The sequence below is a fragment of the Erithacus rubecula genome, assembly GCF_903797595.1.
Source record: "Erithacus rubecula genome assembly, chromosome: 4".
NCBI lineage: Eukaryota > Metazoa > Chordata > Aves > Passeriformes > Muscicapidae > Erithacus > Erithacus rubecula.
The window spans coordinates 29,466,615-29,488,358 of record NC_136686.1 but is presented as its reverse complement, the minus strand read 5'-3'; the positions used below and the strand labels follow the sequence as shown (position 1 = coordinate 29,488,358).

Sequence of the window (21,744 nt, the reverse complement as noted above, 5' to 3'; positions counted from 1 at the left end):
GCCTAAGGGCTCACAGCTGAAGACTTATAAAAGTACCCCCACGGACTTTGGATGAGCATTCCTTTCCACAAACACACATTTGGGAGCTCTTCTACCAAGGGAGAGCAGCTCTTCCACCAAGGGAGAGCAGCTCTTCCTGAAATAACTTCCTGCATAGAAGTTATTCTGAGTTCCTACTAATTAACTATGGTCTCCCCATTTTCCTGGCTCTCTACTGGTGGGAGAGGAGGAGTCATATTCCACTCGATTTTCAGAGGGAAAGGAATATCTCCTTTGTCTCACTCAGGACTTTGTAGGCTACCATCTTCAGTTCAGTACAAGGTAGCAGGAAGGAAATATCCCAAGGCTAGGACTCCAGGTAAAAAGAATCCTTCAAGCTTATACAAATACAGGACAGTTTATATGAGCTCCATTATTTTTTCTACTTCCTCTGTCTTGATTCCTGCCCTCCTGACTTTAAGAACTGCTGGCTTTAGCCCCTGGATCAATAAGATGGTTTTGGCTCATTTTAGATCCATTACATGGACAACATTCTGAGAAACAAGCACCAACAACACCAAGAGCTCAAAATGATTCTTACATATCATGGATCAACATGTTAGCAATTCAGCAAGTTCTGACAATGAATGCCACCTGGGATAATAGACCTTGTCTTTCAGAGAAATAAAAGATCCATCTCAAAGTGCAAAAAAGGCCTAATTTTCTCAAGTATCACCATAGTAGGATGCTAATCATACAACCTATTATATAACGATAATTTATTCTGAAGAAGCTTCACTCTTCTTTATAGCATTAAGAGCAGTCCATTGCCAACCAAAATGATGTCAATGAAGAAACAGTCTGATTTAGCAGTTTCTGATCCACTTTGTAGCATTCAGAGATTTGCTTTATCTACAGCACTGGCTTGATAATCTCAAATTTTCCATCAGGGCCATGGTTGTGGAAGGTAAAGAGACTACACTGTAGTCTGTAACTATGCAGCTGTGTATGAAATTGGCACTACCCCAAGCAGTGCCTGGGATTATTGAAAATGTGCAGGATTAGAGGAGAGAAATGGAGTTTTCTGTCTACTGAGTAGTTTTATTCTATTTGCACTGGACAGCCCTCTATGCTCTATTTATTTCCCAGTGGTGCTGACTCCTTTTTTTCATTCAGTGTTCTCCTGCATGAATATCTTGCAAGCTCTGCCTTCCCAGCACAGCTGTGGCTGTCCTGTCTACAACAGAACTGAATGCAGGCTCCTCATTCAGCAAAATGAGTTTTTAAATTTATGCTTGTGTAAAATTTTTATGCATGCCGCAATACACATGGAGCAAGCACCAGCTGCATTACATGGAAGTGATTCCTTGCACCTCACCAAACATAGAGGAGTCAGGAATTAAATTAGCTGGGAGGATGCACTCTCATTTCCCAGGAATGTTTCCTGCTCTCTCTTCATCTGCTGCTGTGGTTTGCCTGCTTGGAGCTGAGCAGAGCACAGAGACAGGAGGAGGTGCTATTGTAGCTCTGAGGTGATACAGCAGTTATTTCAATGACAGCAATCCTTTCAAAATGGAGATCAGAGCTTAACCAGCAAATACCTGGTGACCTGGAAAGGCAGGTAATTTAGTGCTTGGCTGAAAGATGAACACTTAATTGAAGCCTTATCAAGTGCTTGCAGAACTTACTCCCAGAGTTTACAAGCAGGCTCAAATGCCATGTGAAGCAAAAGGGATTGCTGTTATCTTACACCATCCAAACCAGTTGACTTGCATTTCTGAAAAGCCAAACAATCCAGTGAAAATAGACGGAGTTTCCTCACACTTTTCTGCTTCCTTCTGCTGTCAGAATTTCCACTGATACCAAACTTCTCACAGACTAAGCACTGCAACATAAGCACCAGAGCATGACTTGAACAATGTTCAAGTTCTTGAGACATGCCAATATCCATGCAGCTCAGCAGTTCTTGGTTTAGACGTGGCTGCAGCAGAATAAAAATCATACATCTATTTCTCTTCTACCACTAGGAAGGTGACCTCTAGCCTTGGGCTTCAATGCACAATCCAGCAGAAAAAAAAAAAAATCAGAAGCCAGTGGACATGTGCTGATAAATGTTACCTACTGTGATAGGGCTACTTTTGTGGACTGGCTTAGAAAACTGGTCTTTGCACTGTGGATGCTTTTAGAGGTACTGCCATAATGTCTCCAACTATCTTTGCCTCTAGGATAACACATCAAAACCTCCAAATCAAAAAAAAATCAAGAGGATAAAAATCCTGTACCATTTTTCCTGGAGCTTTAACAGAGGATAGAAATCTTGTACCATTTTACCTGGGGTCCAGCACAGTTTTTTTTTTTTGGGTTTTAGGGTTTTTTTTTCATCACAACTAAATGGGGGGTGGGAGAAAGACTTAAAACACAACTGAGTAAATGTCTCCTTACTTTACTGCCCATAACTCCCCTTCCTTGATGCCTTGTCAGTGTTTGACACAAGAGGAATCATCTCCCAGGGAAGATGCTTGCTTTGGAAATTTTGCCAGTGTTTCTTAGCTGATCAGCAAGGCTTCAGAAATATGAATACAAAGATTACCAACTTTTATCCAAAACTGAAACATATGTTTATCACATGTGCTATACTCAACTAGAAGTTGAAGATGTGCTGCTTTGTTTGCTCAGCCTTGTAAGTATATAAAGAGAAATCAGCTAGCAGTTAACTGTGCCACGTCCTAAGCGATTTTATTTTTGTGTGTGTGCATGCACTGATAAGAGTCATGAATTTAATTCTTTAATTGACTTTTGGAATTAATAAGAAATGTTTTGCATTATCCCCCAGGGTAGCAGCACTCCCCTGTGGAATAAAGCTCTGTCATTGGTGGTGTCAGCCAGAAATGCCAAATGTCAACTAACAGAAATGCCAGTCTTTGCAGTGGTCTTGACCAAACCAGTCATAAATCTGCAGTGTCAGTTCTTTCACCTCTACATCATCTGAAAAGTACAAATAGGACATAACTTGGCACTGGCTGCCAAGTGGAGATCAGCAGTGATGGAGGGGAACACTGAGCAGGCAGGAAAACAGCCAGTGCTGTGCCCTGCAGAGCGGGCAGGCAGTGGGTTAAAGCAGAAGGCAGAAATCCTTGTTTGCTCTTGGCTGCTGCTGACCAAGCAGAGGCATCTGCTAAGTCAGGCATCAAGATGGTAGCACAAGAAATGGGAATTGTTGCTCCATTTTTGCCCTTCTCCCAAGCAAAGGACAGCATTTGATAAAACCTGGGCTAATACTTTGAATATTTCTCCTTATAAAGACAGGACTTGATTTACAATTTAGCAACAGGCTTCAGCTGTAAAAGACTTGTTTGCACATGACCCTGGTTATATTCTCCAGAATACAACAGTATGATGAAGACAGAGCTTTAAATATCTTCCTCAGCAATAATAGTGTAGTAATGGAGATCTTAGCAGCAACATGGGCATGAACACCACCTGCTTGAGTGACCTTGCCAGAATAACTCAGACAATTAGACTGCAATTCAAAACAAAACCACATTTTCTAGAGGTTCATTAGTTTTAAGACATCATTAAAATTTTATAGCCTTTCCATATGATTCTCTCAAATATGAATTATTTTAGGAATGGATGAGACACTACTCTCCAGCTCTTCTGAAACTTCTGCTATTGTTGCAAAATACACAGTCAATTTACTTTACTGCACTGGATTAGAGATAAACCTGCTGATCTTAAGAAGTGACCTTCAATTTATTTTTATCAGAAGCTCAGGAAGTCTTGGATGTCATTGGTTTGACAGCATGGCAGAGCATTTCTCTCCCTCACTTGAAAACTTAAGTAAATGCCCTAAAAGTGAGGTGAAAAACTCCAGTTTAGCTCAAGGATTGTGCTCGGAACATCACCCAGTGCTGAATCTGCACACTGCACATTGCTGCATCACCAGTGACCTTCTTCTGACTGTCATTCCCACAGCCCACTGCAGGTGCTAAATTCTGACCACGTACAGCTCACAGATAAACATGCCTGTAGGCAGATAATTAAATTAAGCAAACTTGCACTATTTCCCACATTCAGAAACAAGTTCTTTTCAACAGAAATTTACAACTCCAACTTTATACATTTCTCCTCTATTTGCAAACTTTGGCTGATCCATCCTTCAAACCTTCTCCACAAGACAAACTTTGTGTTACACACAAGAAGATAAGGTATGAAGGATTGTCTATGCTCCAGTCATCAGTGTAGCCTCAATAGTGGTGAATGTGCTCTTCCTGTGATTCCACACAAGAAGAACAAGAAAAGCTGCATCTCTCCTGCCTGTGCTGCTCATTCCTATACAGATCTGGAACAGCTGTTGCAGTGTCTGTTACTGAGCCTCATCAGCAAAGTTGTAGTAAGGCCCAAGTGATTTGAGCAAAACTCAAAAAAGCAAAATATTGACAGAATCAAACAGAAGTTCCCATCTTCCAGATATGATATGCTGAGATCAGCCCTCTACCTCATCTTCTATTTCTCTCCAGAAAAAAATTAAAATAAATGAGCCATTAAATAATTTAGGAGAGCCTCAGTGATTCGCTAAAGTTTCAAATACTGATCTCATTGTAATGGGAAATTGATCTAAAGAAATCTACCAACAATGCATTTTGCTGAAAAGATAGCCCAAAGGAGCCCATACTTAAAATTTACAAATCTTCCTGCATCTACTGAAATATTAGGACAGTTTTGTCATCATCCTGCTACTGACACAGTTTCATGCTGTTTAGTGAATAGGCATTGTTCAAGTTGATGGTGAAACCAACAGCAATGTACTGTCTCTGTGTTCACTGTCTCTGAGAAACAGGACTCAAATAAATTATCTCAAACAACACAAGTTAGCCCAAGTGGACAGACATCCACCAAGCCAGTGCTTTTCTCTCCCCCTTTTTTCTGCAGCCTGTGCAGTGTCTCTGCAGCTCCTCTGGATTTGGGTTTCAAGAGCAGGACAAGGGGTCTGGCTGCTTTGCACTGCAGCTCTTCAGAAGCAAACCCACACTGCAGAATCCATTGATTCAAATCTTAGAAATGTCTTGCTACACTTAAGGGTGGATTTCTGAGCAAAAGACAATTTACTGTAGCTATCATTGGATCTCCCTGGCAAGAATCCTTGATAGTTCCATATATCCCATCATAGTGGGTATAGGATTTCCCTCTAAAATCCTATTCATCCATATATGTCCCACATGAAATTGCATTATGCAGTTCAAAAATTCTTCCACCACTACTTATATTCCTTGCCTAAATCTCAATATTTGCTTTCTCTTTCTTTGAAATGTTGCAAACCAGGATAACACATGACAATTTTCTTTTCAAATTATTGTTCAAAATTATTTCTTGAAATCTGAAAAAAAGTCTGAAAAAAGCAGTTTCCATCAGAAGTGCTCTGTAAAAAGGTAGAGAATTACAATTCAATCTAGATTTTCAAGAGCAGTCACTTAAAAATTTGTAAGATCCTTCATCTTGAAGCCAGCACTAATATTTTATGTTTCTTATACCATTTTGTTATGATTGTGAAAACGTCACAGTGTGGAAACAGCAGTATTTAAAAAAAACTCTATAATTGTCTTCCACTTTACTGCTTATTTTAGTTAACTCATGAGGGAGATATAAAAATGTGTAAGCTCTGTCCAGATACTTTAAGATGTTTATGGGAAGAAAATGGTTTTTATTTACTAGCTTTATATTACAACTTTTTAGTGTCAGGTTTGTCCCTATGTATTTATTTTCACCTTCTTTAGGACAATGTTGAAAAATGACTATGGGGCAAAAAAAATTAAAAAGAGCTTAGCTTCCTTGTGATAGCACTTAAATTACATTCAAATTAATTCTGTGCAAATTGAAATGCAACTTTTGTGTAGCTTTCCAGAGGATCTGCATTGAGCCTGCTTAGTTTGAATGATGTTTTTTGCCCATGCTAAGGCAGATTCCCCTGTGGGCTGTTGGCAAATGTTAGGATTGTCCCAGCTAAGCATGGTCAGCATCAATAGGTCTAGAGATGGAAATCTTTCTTCCCAGTTTCATGCTGGGAAAAAAGAATAATTTCTTTTTTTCCATTCCAATTTCCTTACAAAGGCTCCCCAGAGACCCCACTGTTACAAGCTCACAGACACAACCTTGGCAAGAAACACAACCCACTTCAATCCTGAATTGTTCCATGCATTGTTCCATGCTCATCTATGGAAGCTGCAAAATGAATGACTATGGGCTAAATCAGATCATCTCTGAACATAAATTGTCACACCTGAGGTTTCTGCAGTAGAAGCATGTTGACTTAGGTCCACTGAAATTCACTGAAATTGTGTCACTTCTGGTTGGGAAAGTGCCCAAGGCTAGGATTGCCTGAAAACTTTTAAGGTTAGTTTTCTTTAAGAATCTGGCAGCATGTAGGTTCAGAGAAAACAGAATAATTGCTCTCCACCATCAAATATCATAGCATAGGGTGTACACTGCAACACAGAGGACAACATCAATAAAGTTAGCAAAATTGTCAGAGTCTTTATCTCCAATGACCAGAACACACATCCAGCAATTCTCCTAGCTAGAACAAAGGCACTCTTTCTGTCTGCAACTGAATGCCTCACAATAAAAATGAATCATCAAATTAAGCTGTTGATTAATTCAGGGCTATTTCAATCTTGAAATAATACTATTAAAGCAGAAAAGCATTTTTTTTCTTTTCTTAGTTAATCATTCAATAGACTTTAAGCAAGGAATTGTTAATTTCTAGCAATTTAGCCTTCAAACTCAATGTAGAATTTAGAGCCCATAAAATCCTTGGGTCTTCTGTGATTATAACATGAAGATTTAGACCATTTATTTGACTAATTACTTTTTTTTTTTATGTTGACTTGAGTATGGCTCTGAAAGAGAAAAATGTAAATCGAGAACAAGTTAGAGCTTTAAAGCAGTGAACAATGCAACTTTCATTACATTATATCCTATCCTCATTCACACATTCCACCATTTTTCTGTGCAAATGCTATATCTAAAATATACTTCCTGCCCTAGTTCATTATTCTTTACCTTCAATTCCCTTTTAAAACAAACCACATTTTTTTCCTAAAGGAAGAGAAGGGGGAAAAAAACCCTCTCACCTTTTTATTTATCTTTCAACCCTGAGGAATATAAAAATCTATTTAAACACATAATGACACAGCACTGGTTTTTATAGCCTTATACACTGTTCCTAAAACAGAGAACTGCTAAGTGCAGACTGTCCTTGCATGGTCCAGAAGGTGTCCAGGAGGTTCCATGATCTATGGAGTGAGACTAAATCATCACCATAACTGCTAATTAACATCACGAAGTGACCTTTCTGCTGCAGGCAAGAGAAATTAAAAAAAAAAAAACAAAAAAACAGCCCAACTCTGATTGCTTCCCAGGTACCTGACTTCTTGAACACCCACAGAAAGATCCAGATACAAGTTCTCTACATCTGTGCTGCTCACAAACTGCAGACTGTGCTGAGAAAACTCTTGACCCTGCTACTCCTCATCGTTCACACTTCCACTTGTTACTGCCATTCACTTCTGCTGCATTAGCAGAAACATTCCTCTTCAAACACCAGAAATTAGAATTAGTCCCAAAATTGCATAGAAATGAGGAGATATTTCGTGTCTCAGCTCCACAAATAATTTCTGCTCAAGGCAATCATTCAGTTTCCAAACCAGACACAGAGCTGCTCAATCCTTGTCCCCACTGCACCAGCTGCTGTGTTGACCTCAGGATTTTATGGGACTTTCTGTAAAGAGTGGAGATTTCCCTGTCAGGACTTTGACATTACTGAAAACAGACTAAAGAGTGTTAGGAGCTTAGAAATCTGTACAAGGCACAAAAATTATTAGGTTTATAACAGGGTTCAAGATCCTGCAATCTCAGGTGCTAAACATCACATGATTAAAAAAAAAAAAAGAAAGCTCTTGTCTTAAATGCTTACTATCTTTGTATGAAAGAGACAAATTAAGCAAAAGAATGAAACTAGACTGTACTTTTAATGTGCCAAGCAGGAATGGGACATAGCTCATTTGCTCTCATTCATTCCCTGTTACTGTTAATTGTATGGATCATTTCCTAAATCTTTCAAAATAAAGTGCTCTGCTTTATAAAAACTGATACCCATCCATTAAGGAAGATGTGACTACAATCAAAAATATTGCACCAAGCTAGGTGTGAATTTTAAATTTTTTACTTTTAATTTTTTATTCTATAATTAATTTATTCTAAAATCAATCAGACAGGTATCACTGTATGCTGCAAATTTCAGCTACTGGGGTGCTGTTGACTACAGCTTCTGCCTCAGGCAATACTTTTGGAAGAATAAAAGCATGCATTTTTACTTGCAATTGATTTCCCAACAAACTGCAGCATTGGATTCTCTCTCACTTTTCTAAAGATTTTCAATTATATTAATTCCTACTGACACATAGAAGATCTGCAATGTGTCTTGCATGACTCCATTTTCTGAAAGCACTTGTCTCTGTATTATTTTATTGCACTTGCAGTCTGAGCTTGCTCAGCAAAATGGTAACACTAGGCCCAGAGGATTAACACTGCACCAAAGTGCTCAGCATCTGGCAGTTAACAGGGTATAGTATTAGTGGTGTGTCAGGCTTTTCATATGAATTGTAAGGAAAAATTTCTCAAGACTTTCACAAAGCATTAAATTCAACACAGAGGTGACCCCTGGCTTAGTTATTGAAGGTTGCCAGCTTGGCTTGTCCTAAATCAACTAATAAATGCCTGCTTATGCTGAAAGGAAATGGTCTGTGTGGGAAAATGAGCATTTTATGTATATCCTTTAGAGGAAATCAATAAGTTTCTAATTTCCTTCACACAGAATTAGGTGCTTAGTGCCTTAAAACTGCTATGTAGAGTAACTAAACTTACCATCTTGCTCTGCATGCTTCTGTTTATGCAAATGGCTCCCCCCACCTCCTGAGCATTAGTATTTTTAGCATACAATTGTTAGTGTGATTACATGTAAAAACATTTAAATTATGCATTCAAGTTACAATTTTAAGTGATAAACAATGATTGGAAGAGCATCCTTAGCACTGTTTCCCATGTTCTGCAACTCTCTGGTTTTGGCTTCAGACTATATTCAGCCCATGATATTCCCCCTGATACATCTCAATCCCTAAAGTAATTAAAATAAATTATTGTAAAGCATGAAAAATTAGTTCATGATTTTCCTTCAGCTGAAGCCAGAGTAAGGTATATACACTGAACCCCAACAGAGAGACAGGTTCAGGCCCTTTCCTGGGATTATGCATTAAATAGAATCCTTTTCTTGCCCTGGGACAGCAAAATGCAGGTGACAAACCACCACAAAGCCACAGGATGCCCTGCTGTGACATCTTCCTGCCAACAACACTCCAGCAGCATTTAGTAGGCAATTGCCGATTCAAAATCTGCATTCCCATAATCTTGGCTCACTGGCCAGATGCTGGCAAAGCTTCTGGAACAGGACAGTGCCCGTGCTATTTTCAAGGGCACATGAGCAAAGAATTAATTGCTTTACTCACAGCACTTAAAACAGGTCAGAAGATTTTCTGGATTTTTTTTTCTGTCTCAATTGCAATTTTACTACTTGTGTAAAGTCCTGTGCTGAAACTGTGTTAATGAGAAGGAATGAAAACACTTCTACAATTTAACTGGGTTTACTTATGACACTGAAACTGTAAAGATAGAATTTGTGCTCACATAATAGCTAATCAACATCAATTTTTCATTTTAAAAAGCAGTTTTAAAGTATTAACCACATCAGTGAATATGCTATGAAATTACTAACCATGCACATACAAACACAGATGCCTCAAGATTTAAAATGCCATTTCTGGCTTGGGAAATCTGCTCTGGCAGATTGAAAAGCAACTTCGTTGGAAATTCAAAGGGAGAACATTAGGATTAGGATGGACATCATGAAGAAGTTCACAGAATGAGTAACTGGACATTGGAATGGGCTGCCCATGGAGGTAGTGGAGTCACCATTGCTGGTGGGAGGTGTTTAATAAAAGGCTGGATGTGGCACTCAGTCCATGGTCTGGTTGGCAAGGTGGTGAGAGGTCACAAGCTGGACTTGAAGATCTCAAAGGTCTTTTCCAACCTCATTGATTCTGTGAACATCTATCTATCTATCTATCTATCTATCTATCTATCTATCTATCTATCTATCTATCTATCTATCTATCTATCGCTGAGAGATAGTTATTACTGTAAGAAAATGTAAGATTACCTAAAGTTATAGGCTGCCTATTATTTTTTCCTGTCAGCAATAGATGTGGTGTATTTTTCTCCTCTTACAGCTCAATCACAGTAATGGTAGAAGAGTAAAGACCATCTCTCCCAGGATCTCATGGCTAGCAGTCACATCACTTCATGAAGGAGGAAGAATTATCCTAATGTCAGGATAAATAGGTCTGTGGCAGTAGAGGATACTTATTCTATTAAAATGCCATTAACAGGGAGCTTTGTATCAAAAGATGTACTTCCCTCTTCTGGCAGTTCTACCAGCCCTGGAATGTCAGCCATGGCCACCAAACCGGCCCTTTACCATGCTCAAGACAAGGAAGAAGAAAATTGAAGCTCTCAAATAGCTTACATATACAGCCAACATTTTTTCTCAATATCAGAGGGTGAAAATTCTGGATTTCATGAAGTCTTTAAAAATATTTAGGTGTTGACATATAATGCAACTATATCAGAAGGCTGTTGAGTTTGCTGTATCAAGTGCCTAAGATGTGCCAGGATTAAGGCTGAATCTGTGAAATACACTCAGCACTTCTGTGCTTATGCAACATGATTTGGGTTTAAATTTCAGACCACACAGAAATTTTTATCCTCAGAGTGCACTTAGAATGGACACTTCTGTGATAAGCATCAGCCTCCACCTGGCCTCTGCCCAGTCTCTGTGCACAGGAAAAGCTGTGCAGAAACACACATGGAAACTGCATGATAATAGAAGTTGGTCTCAGGATCAATGAATTTGGGTTTTAATTTAAGGTACTCAGCTGCATACCCTCCTCTGCTTTCTAGGCTGCCAAGGAAGTGACTTCAGAGGGGTATGTCACTGTCCAAGCAGCCAGCAGACAACACCAAAGTCATGGTACTCATGGCTACAGTCAGTGACCACTGAAGCCTCATTTTGATTATATAGAATGCTATAATGTGATAAGGACATGGAAAAAAACATGCCCTTGACGTTTCACATCCAGGACCTAAGCTAATGAGCATTTCAAAAACCTCAGCTCTTTATTTATGAAGTAATAAGAACAGTTGACACCAAGAACAGAAATAATATCTTCTTACATCATCATTTCCATGAAGGATAATTATTTGCCATCTAGACATTTGCAGAAGTTGTGGTGATTGCAATAAAAATACAAATATCAGGAAATATTTGTTTTGGTTTTTGTTCAGAGCCTGGTTTGGATCATAGACAGAATGAAATATTTCACTAGGAAAATAAAAAGAAACAAAATAATTCAAGGAAAACAATTGCATGTGACTATATGACTAAAGTCTTCAGGATATAAAATAAATATAGCCAGCTAATATTTCAGCACTGAACAATTTTTAAATGCTCAAAGCTGCCTCCTCCCATGGGATTCAGGAAAATAAAACTAACAGAATAGTATCCAAGAGTGCAAGGAAGTACTCACAAATCCATACTCAAGGTTTAGAACTGATTGACAGGCTTACAGATGTCTCTAAAAACGCAGTTCAGAGGATGTAAGTGCTGACAGTGTGGCCTCAGAACACGTTTTCCCCTGGACTCCATTCAGCAAAGACAACATGTTTGACAGCAGTGAAAGAAAAACACACCAATTGCAAGTTACTTAGCCTGGAGTGCACTGCAATCAGAGCACATCAAAAACTGACCAGGCATCATGGGATGCCTGGAAACAAACAACTGGAATTTTGAGACAGGCAGTGACAAGCTGCAATGTTATCAAAGTTACCTAGCAAATATCCTAAATATTTCTTCACAATTTGTAACAATATTACTTTGTCTTTAAAAAACCCTTTTTTTAAAAAAAAAAAAACCAACTTTTATTTTTAGAAAAATTCTAAGAGGTCCTTTACTTGTTTTAGAAACTAGGAGATTAAAATATTTTCTTTACAGTGTATATTTGAATGTAGCTTATTTAGAATTATCTGTGAGAATTTCACTTCCCCTATATTGTCACTCTGGGAAAACAGGCTGGCCTGGCATGAGCAGGGTACTGGCACAAGTTTCAAGAATCCTGGGTTGAACCAAGACATATATTTCTATGTGATCTTGAGTGAGACACTTAAATCTTCAACAATGAACAAGTTCCTATGCAGTAATTGCTGTGCTATCACATGATAGCTGAAAGCACATAGAAATTCCCAGATGCAGAGTTTCTTTCATCGCAACCTAATCCTGAAGCAATATGTAAAAAAAAAATAATGAACAAAACAAAAAACAAAAAGACAAATCCCAACAAACAAACAAAAACCTAACAAACAAAACCCCCAAAACAAAATAGAAACAAACAAACCACCAAAAAAAGCAAACAAAAAACCACCAGTGGACATATGTCACATCCATATTTCTTCTTTCCACCTTTCCCCTCTTGGAACTGAAAGGAAGTACATGAACCTATCTCCCTTCTCAGCTTAGAAGCAGAGCTGGTACCTTTAGCAACCAATCTCACACAAGGAGAATCAGGACAAGCACAGCCCTATTATCCCTCCTCACTGCAACATGTATTAAATTTCAAATCGGGCAGTGCATCTTAAGGAAAGGAAATGGCTTAATTATATTGAAACCTGAGCCCCCACTTCTGCATTGTAATGTCACCTTTAACACCCACTGCATTGTTTCACAATTAATAGAAAGTTCTGGCTGCTGTTGCAGAGTGCTGACCTCCACAACAAGCACTGCTGAAGTAGCATAACTCAGTGGTCTGTGTTCATATGTTCATTAAGGCTCAAAACTTCAAGAAAAGAACAAACACCAGTACGTGAGTGGGACACCCAGACACAGTCTTGAGGAGCAGGTGAAGAACAGAAGCAGCAGAAAGAGAAATGCTGGAGCAGAGCTTGGAAAAGAGTCAAAGGACAGAAGATCCAGCAAGAAGCAGAAGCACAAAATACAGAATTCTAAAAAATAAAATCTGACATAGAACCTGAAATATAAGAGGCAGAATTAAACCCACAGAGAGTTCACCTGAGTGCTGATGTGACTGAGCTTTACAGGAAGCAACTGGATAATTTAGACCTAAATTTTGTCACAAGAATTGTGGTACATTAACATAATGTATAATCACAAAACAATTGAGTCATGTTTGGTTTTTGTTAAAAAAGGAAAATAAAGTTGTATTTTTCTTACATAACAATATTTACAGAACTGTTTCAGGTGACAGTAGTGCAATGAGAAGTTGCAGTAACAACATCATCATGGGACACTAAGTACTGATGGAAACTTGTATGTTTCATCAGAATTGTACCACAATATATTAATCTGAATACTTCAGAATCTATATATTAGACTATATGTTGATCTATATTAGTCTATTAGAAATCTATATTAGTCTATCAGAAATATAAACTAAGTAAATTTCATGAAGCATGCTGAAGTAGAAGGTTATCCAATCTTTTGCCTAGGCATTTCTGAAATCCAAATCACAAATCCTACATTATAAAGGAAAATAGGGAAATTCTGTCCATGGTTCAACAGCAATTTCAGTGACCAATTAGAAAATAACTTATGTTTAGGCTCATCTGGTAGTTATAATAAAGAGGCAGAGAATAGAACAACTATTAGCAACACTCAGCATAATTCAAAACAAAAATAAGTCTGTGAGTAGAAACTTGATTACCTTACACTTAACTTAAATGAGATCAGGAATTTTCACCAGTCTGGAAGAGTTTATTTAAATGATATAGATTAGAAAATCAAATGCTGCAAATGTTTCTCTGGGAACAAAGAAGAACAAGATATTAGAAGAGGTAATACTTTTCCTTCTCCTGAGGGCAGAGCAGCAATCAACTTAATTATTTTTCTCCCCCTCATCTAAAATAAAGAATTTTTATGGCAATGGCCTCAAAAAAACTAAATATAAACCAAAGCAGCGTTGCCTGAATGAAATTGCAGAGGTTGAAATAAATCAGACCAGTATCACCTGCTTAATTCCTCTTTGCTATGGCTCTTTGATCTTAGATTCCACAGCTAGAAAATATATTCTTTTCCTGCTAGATTAAGGAAAAGAGTATTCATGTTAACAAGGCTGACATTTTGCTTGACTCTTAAGTTCTAGCCCTTTTGTCCTGCCATACCTGTTTGTTGTTGCCTCTTTTTTTCCATTTTTGTATGCATGCTTCACCACATATTGGGACTGCAGACCGAGCTCTCTGAAAACACTCTTTAGAAAGAAGAATATTTGCTTTTCCCTAGGCACTGAATCAGAGCAGTGTTCTGCCTAGATGAAACTCAACATAGGATGGCAACTACTATGGTTATAACTCTGCCCACACCCCCAAATACAAAAGAAAAGCAAAACTAAGGGAAATGTAAAGACAAATCAATATGTAAGAAGGAAAAAAAGTACATACCATGGGAAAACAGTGGAGTGACACAGAGCACAAACAAAAAAATAATTGAATAGATAGATGAGTAGGGGATAGATGAACAACATGTAGAGAGGTTGTATGTCTGCCAGGATCCATGGAGAAATACCAATGGACTTCAGAAAACTCTGGATTTTAATTGGCATTTTACAGGGAGTGGTTTCCCAAGGAGTATCAAGCCCATTTAGAAAAAGTCTCTGGTGGTCTAATACATCATGTATAAAGTAGTATGCTTAATTTTAATGAAAACCAGTTTCTTCAAATATAATAATCTGAAATGGGAATATACCTCCTGCTGATCCAAAGCAGCTAATCACCAAGCCAGCTAATCACCAGGTTTTCCATACAGTGAACTTTCAGAGGGAGAGCCTGTCTGTCTCTTCTCAGGTGATTTTGTTAATTAACTTCCTCATTCAAAATTGAAGGAAGGCAGAAAAGTTTTTCTGTATTAGAAGGCTGTAAGCACTACATGAAATAAGCAATTAGAGTCAATATTGAAGGGGTGTGCAACAAGACCAAATGGACGGACGTAGAAAAGCTGTTTTGATGTGGGCTTTCTTTTAAAAATCTCCCAGCACTAGTGGCATAAGTCCTATAGACAAATGACATGGAAGCCTACTCTTCCTAGCTTCATATTAAACAGCAAGCATTTTCTAAAGAAGATTAGGGCATCTCTTTTAGACATATTTCCAAACACCCTCTGGAAGTGCAAACTTTCAGTATTCTACCTCTGTAGAGAGCATGAGAATCTCACCTCCTATGATCATCATCAATACTTATATAATCCTAGAATCTTTGAACTCACTTATGTCCAGAAAATGCATTCAGAAGACTTATCTTATAAAAAATATTTATCTATGGTAGTATGGACTTTTGAGGGATGAAGTTGTCCAAAATTGTTGGATAGCAAGCCTCCCTTTGGACAATCAGATTGCAAATGCTGAATCTGAACATAAATCCAGAGATTTCAAAAGTTCACTATTTGGTGGGAACTGTCTTCTCTCAGAGCTGAATTTGGAGGTCTATTTGGAGGTGACTGCTGTAACTCTTCCTGAGGTCATAAAGGGAAAATTTTTTGGAGGATTGGTCTTGCAGCATTATTTGCATCTACGTACAGCTCTCAGAAATATGGGGCTTTTCTGAAAATAATCTCTCAGATTTATGCTTTCCTAGAGTAAAATCCATGCATGTGCAGAGAGCTGTACACCATCAGCTCCCTTATTTGGGGATCTAATTGCAGCTTTAGTGATATTCCTCCTGCTCATTGTTATTCACAAAGATTAAAACACTTGCATTGCCTGTTCCAGTGCCAAGATCCCTTCTATTGAATACTGAAGAGTTAACCCATAACTCTGAACAAAACTGTTATTTCTCCTTACATTACACAAGGAGAAGTTCTTGATTCTAGAACAATATCACATTACCAGAATGTAAACACTTAATGTTGTTCAAGTCAAACAGGCCTAGTGCTTCTCCATTGTTACCACATTGAGTCTGGAATAACTTAATTGTGACTTCTGCTGTGCAGGAGAATGTTCTGTAGCACACAGAATACCTCTCAGTTTATTGTCCAGTGTTCCCTATGCAGAAGTTACATAAGAACAAACCTGCACCACATGAAGTGAAACACCATGGTTTTCATGAAGAATCAGACAGACCTACACAGAGCACTTGCACAAAAGCAGAAAATGCAATCCCCTCCTGAGATGTGACAGGCACAGGATGCAAGCATTTATTCAGAAGGCAGGATATGCACAAGAGGCACAGGGCACTCCTAGCAATGCCTGAAAGCTAATCCTTCCCCACAGCCACAGAGAAGGCACGTAACACACACACCCTGCCTAGCACTTCCCAAGCTCTAAACTTCTGACAGCTTATGCAGCACACTGTTCACACACAGGATTTCCAGATATCCATGAGCTATAGAAGTAGAAACTGCACTGTGGAGAGCTCACCTGTCAAAGTTGCAAAACATAGAGAGACAGGTTTGTAATATCTGCAACATTAGAGTTACAAAGCCCTTGAAATCATCCTGGACAAAACCTGCAGACTAAATGGGGTAATATGTCCAGGAACACCTTAAAAGTTAGCTCTATGAATAAGGGAGAAAGCCTAGAAGGTGTAATTGGCTTTTGATTATTCATGTGGGCTTATTAGCATGTCAGGAACAGCCAGGTAAAAGCACAACTGGTACAGCATGAAAAAATCCCCAGCCAGAGTGCTGCCTCATACTGATGACTTCAGCTCTGCAACATGAATATCTCAGTATTAGTTTCCAGTCTGGGGCAGAGAGGGAAGTTGGAGCATGGCTAATTCACTGCCTGAATCCTTCAGCCAGTGATAATCAATAGCTTTATGCATAGGTTTTGTCAGAAAGGATATGAGCAGATGGAAAACATAAAATTACTGAAGTAGCATGGATAAATGAGCTTTCTGTAAAAACATACCCATTTATATTCCCAACATAAATGTATTTGAATATTTGTGAAGAAAAAAGCTTCTAAAAACTTGTTTCTGTAGACAAGTGGAGTGAAGAATGCATATTGATCATACACAAGAAAAAAAAATGCAATGACTTCATCAGACCATTGGCTGATTTTGGCTGGCTAGGGAACAGAGCTTTTTTTTTTTCTTTCCCTGCAGTTGTTTTCTATGCAGTCTTCAGCCACCCTGCAAAGGAATTAACATGACACCATGCTGTGAAACAAGGAAGTACTAAGCATGCATTCCCTATTAGAGCATTCACAGAATTCCCAAGAAATGAACAGCACATCTACCTACTTGAATTTAATGTATTTTGGGGAATTTCTTCCTTCTCTATACCTCTCAAGACTTTTATAGAGGATTACATCTTTATTTTTCAAGTCTTAAGCCTGCAACAAGATGTGCAGGCAAGTTTTTTTGATGCATAGGCTTCTCTGTTGCAGTACACAGATGTTAGGTTCCAAATGCAAACATCCCATTGCAAGCTCATGTAAATGTAAACTGGACAAAATACTTCAGCATCATTTTCCTTTCTTCTTTTTGCCTCAAGGTTTTTAAAAAACACCTTATGCACTTTGGCTTTTAAACTTTTATTGGTAAAGACATATATGATTATGCATTTATGTTCAAAATTAGCTTTTACAAGATAATTTTACTAAACATTAGTAATTTTTGAGTCACAACCACATTTCTCATTAATTGTTAGGTAGATTATTCTAGGATATAGGAATATCTGAATTTACAATAATATTTAAAAAAATAATAGCATGCAGTTCAGTAATTAAGTGTGAGATCTTCAGGATATTTTAAGTGATGCATGTATTTTGCAAAACCTCTTGGTTTTTAAGTTTACAATAATTTTATATGGAAAAAAATGGCAAAAATCTCCAAGTTCAAATGCATGCACCCAATTACTTTTTTTCATTTAGTCAAGGAAAGCCTAAGCCTAATTCCTCCAAGGTAATATCACAACCTGCAGGTTGTGCAGGGTCTCAGGACTGCTTCTGTGTGTGTGTTACCAGAACCCTGGCATCTTCCACAGCAAAAAGTTTCTTTGCTGCTGTCATTGCATCAGCACTCTCTGAAACTGGAAGAGAACAAACTCAGGCACCTTCACTGCTGATGTAAGAGCTAAGCAGCACATGGACCAGCCATAGTGCCAAAGCCTGTCTGTAGTAGACAGTGGGGAAGGCTGCTCTAGATGTGAATGTTTTTAGGTATTTCCTTGAGCTGCACAATTTCCAAAATTGGCCTGTTCCCTACCAGAGTAGGAGGTTTGCAGGTGCCCTCAGTGCATCAGTGAGAAGGGAAGCCAGGCTCAGGGTCAGCTGCACCAGTGGGTTCTACAGAACATCTACAGATGCCAGAACACAAGATCTGATGGGAGAAGTGACTCAGACCACTGAGACCTACATGCTGGCCATTCCTGCTGGCTCTGGGGCAGTGCAGCAGGGACCTCGCTGCACCATGGAGTCCTTTACCTGCAGATCTGGGCAACCTGCTCCTCCCTCCAGAGCCTCTTGTCTAACCTGGGCTTCCCCCTCCCCCACCACACACAGACATACCTGTCAACACATTACACCCAAGTACAGAAAAAACATTAAAAGTATTGAAAATAACAATGCTTCTCTAAAGTTTCTACTCACTAGGGAGGGAAAAGAAAAAAAACAGTCTAATCAGCTCATGTGAAACAAAACTCTCTGAATTACAGGATAAATCAGGAATGAAATTGTTTTATTAAGGCACAATGCAAGCTACATTAAACAAAGGAAAAAAAAATTCCCAGACACCAGCATATCTCTTGTTAAATCCAGAAAAGGCAGTGCAGAAATAAAGACAGAATAAAAGCTTTATTCCTATCCTACCTGAGTAAAACAAAGGTATAAACACATCTCCTCTTTGCTCTGCTTGAAGTCAGACCACCCTGTGACAAGTTTGAGCCAGTGTTATATCTACGCCTCCAGTGGACCTTTGAAGATGTAGCAGAGTCCCTATTATTCCTGCAGTCTGTAAGGGCTATGCATAGTCAATCCACATAATGAATCCCAGCATGAAACACATTTAAGTTAAAAGAAATACTTTTGTAGTTCTCTCATACCAAAAGCAAACGAAAACATGAATCTACTAGAAACTCTATACTTTACTTTAAATCTCATGCAAAAAACTAGAAAAGAAAACAAACAAATCAAAACTAAGGGCACAGTTTACTGTGGTCTAAATAACAACCTTTCTCATTTATAAAATCAGAGCTGTTAAAAGAGCTTAGAGCACAAATTAAGCCAGAACAGATTTTCAGTCATTTAAGAGCACTTTTTTTCCTACTGCAGAGATGTAAAAGCACTTCAAAAAGCTAAGAATTTGCAACTGTAAGGACTAGATGGGGATGAGGGTTATTAGGTTGCCTATTCTGTAACTTCTTGTCCCAGCTGGTCTGCACTTGTAAGATGCAAAAGGTCCAACTTAAAAACACCTGATGACATAGGCTTATATTGAAAATGCTGAAAGATCCCATCTGACAGAAAATACCAGCTCAAACCACATGGATGCTCTCACTTGAACACTCAGGGGCTTCAGAGTTTTCTAGGCGGCTGTTCAAGCAGGGGATATCTGTGCCCTCAGTGCAAGGGTACAGACCTAGAGGAATGAATCAGACACCTTTCCCCAATCCCTATCCCAGCTCCCCAGCACCGTACCCCGCTGCTGGCACGGGCAATCGGGAGCAATGCTCGAGCCTCCCGTTTCAAGGACAAAGAGGCAGGACCCAGCCTGCAGTCAATACTTCACAGCTTTGGGTCAGAGCAGGGAACGCACAAAATAAAGAGAAAACTTGGTTTTTACTTAGCCAGTATCTGCTATGAAGATGCTGAAAATTACGAGGAGATATTAAGTGAAGGTCACGAGGCTTTTCTAAGACTATAGGGGAAGAAAAACAGATGGGGAAGGGGGAGGGAGAGGGAGAGAGGGAGAGAACACGAGCACTGCAGCAAAGAAGCTACGCTCAGCCAATATATGCTGGCACTTACCATAAAAATAGAAAGATCCAAAGAGAATCAGATTAAGGATCCTTTTTATCTCTCTTCAATAGAAAGATTTCCACATGAAGCTCTGAACACAGCTGTCCAGGGTAAAAGCAAGGTAATATGATGATACACAGAAATCACTAACACACAAAGGGTAAGTCCTTACAGCCTCCGAAAACCTGCAAGCAGTTTGTGCCGAAAAACCAAAGGTAAGAAGTCTGAAGACGACTCCTACAGAACACTGCAGCTGAACCAGACTGCTGGATTTCCAGTCACTCACAGCGCACTGTTTTCATCTTCATCTTCTCACCATTACTTACATCCTAGAGGTGGGCTTGGGGGTGGGGATAGGAGCTTCTCCTCCAAGTGGAGAGGATCACAGAAGCGGCATCAGCATTTGTAATCAGTCGCTGGGAGCGCCCAATCGGAGGACAGCTTGTCCAAGGCAGGGCTGCCAGCTCGGGATCTCCTGCGAGGGGCTCCTGCGAGCATTTCTGCGGCGGGGGCGAGCGCTGCTGCGGGCGCCGTGCCCGCTGCTCCGGGCGGCAGCGCTCACAGACACGGGCAGCGCTCACAGACACGGGCAGCGCTCACAGACACGGGCAGCGCTCACAGACACGGGCTCTGCTCTCACAACCTCTCTGCCCCATCTCTGCAGCCCTACAGGCAAGAAAAGTTTGGAGGTTTGAGTATCAGTGCCTTTTACCTTGGGATTTTATTATCCGGTACCTTCCCTATGTAAGACATACATAATTCATCGCTGCTTCGTCTTCCGAGGTATCTTTTTGAAGGAAAAAGAAGTCTGTAAAAGATTTTACAGCGTGGTCCCGTTGTTGTGAATGGCCTTGCTAGAGCCAGTGCTGGTTTTGATGTGACATCACAGACCCCAGACAGCACCAAATCCACAGAAAACACACGACCAAGGCTCTTCTTCCAGCATCCGTCAGGATGACTACTAGATTAAACACTCTGCTTTTACCATACTATTCGACATCAAAAAATAAAAAAAGACAGAGCTCTACTTAATTTTCAATAAGGATATCCAGGATCTGGAGAGAAATATTCATATGGTATTTTAACCATTGTACCAAGTCACGCAGTAAAGTGATGCAGTCTGATTTAAAGCTGCCAACCACTGTAATTTTCAAGGCATGTTCCTGATTCTAAGATACAAATGGCTGCATTTGTATGGGGGAGAAATTATTCAGCTCCTATTCACAATGCAGGAAACCTAAATACAGCATGGAAATTTGTGTTTACTTAACGCTCACACTCCACCAGCAGAAAAAAAATTAGATGCTTACCTTTTCAAAACATTTTTAGAACAGCCAGTCCTGAATTTTTGCTGTACCACAAAGTAATCATGAATATCATACATCTGATATTTGCATTTCAGAAGATGAAAAGGCCATGAAGTGTAAGGGGGGAGCATGGGGAAAACAGACATCAAAGCACTCCCAGCAGTGGCACCCATATTACTTGATCAGTATCAAGTTCTTGTAGATCACACCAGCTAACAGCATCAGCCTACCAGGGAAAGAGGAGGCCTAACAACAACAGCAGCAACTTTTTAAAAGAATAGTAAATCACAGCTGCTACATCTTGAAGCACAAACTAAAAATCTAAAGGC

The 21,744-nt window shown here is 39.2% G+C and overlaps 1 protein-coding gene across 2 annotated transcripts in view; it reads right to left on the bottom strand.

The window, feature by feature from the left end:
* The window catches only part of ANO4 (anoctamin 4), a 195,096-nt gene that overhangs the window by 147,167 nt on the left and 26,185 nt on the right, over positions 1-21,744 (bottom strand). The window contains exon 1 of one of the 2 annotated variants that reach the window (XM_079305169.1): positions 20,118-20,445. The exons of the other annotated variant lie outside the window; for it this stretch is intronic. The gene's annotated coding sequence lies outside the window, so the exon portion shown is untranslated. Of the gene's footprint in view, positions 1-20,117; positions 20,446-21,744 lie in introns of those variants that run through there. 2 annotated transcript variants of the gene reach the window in all.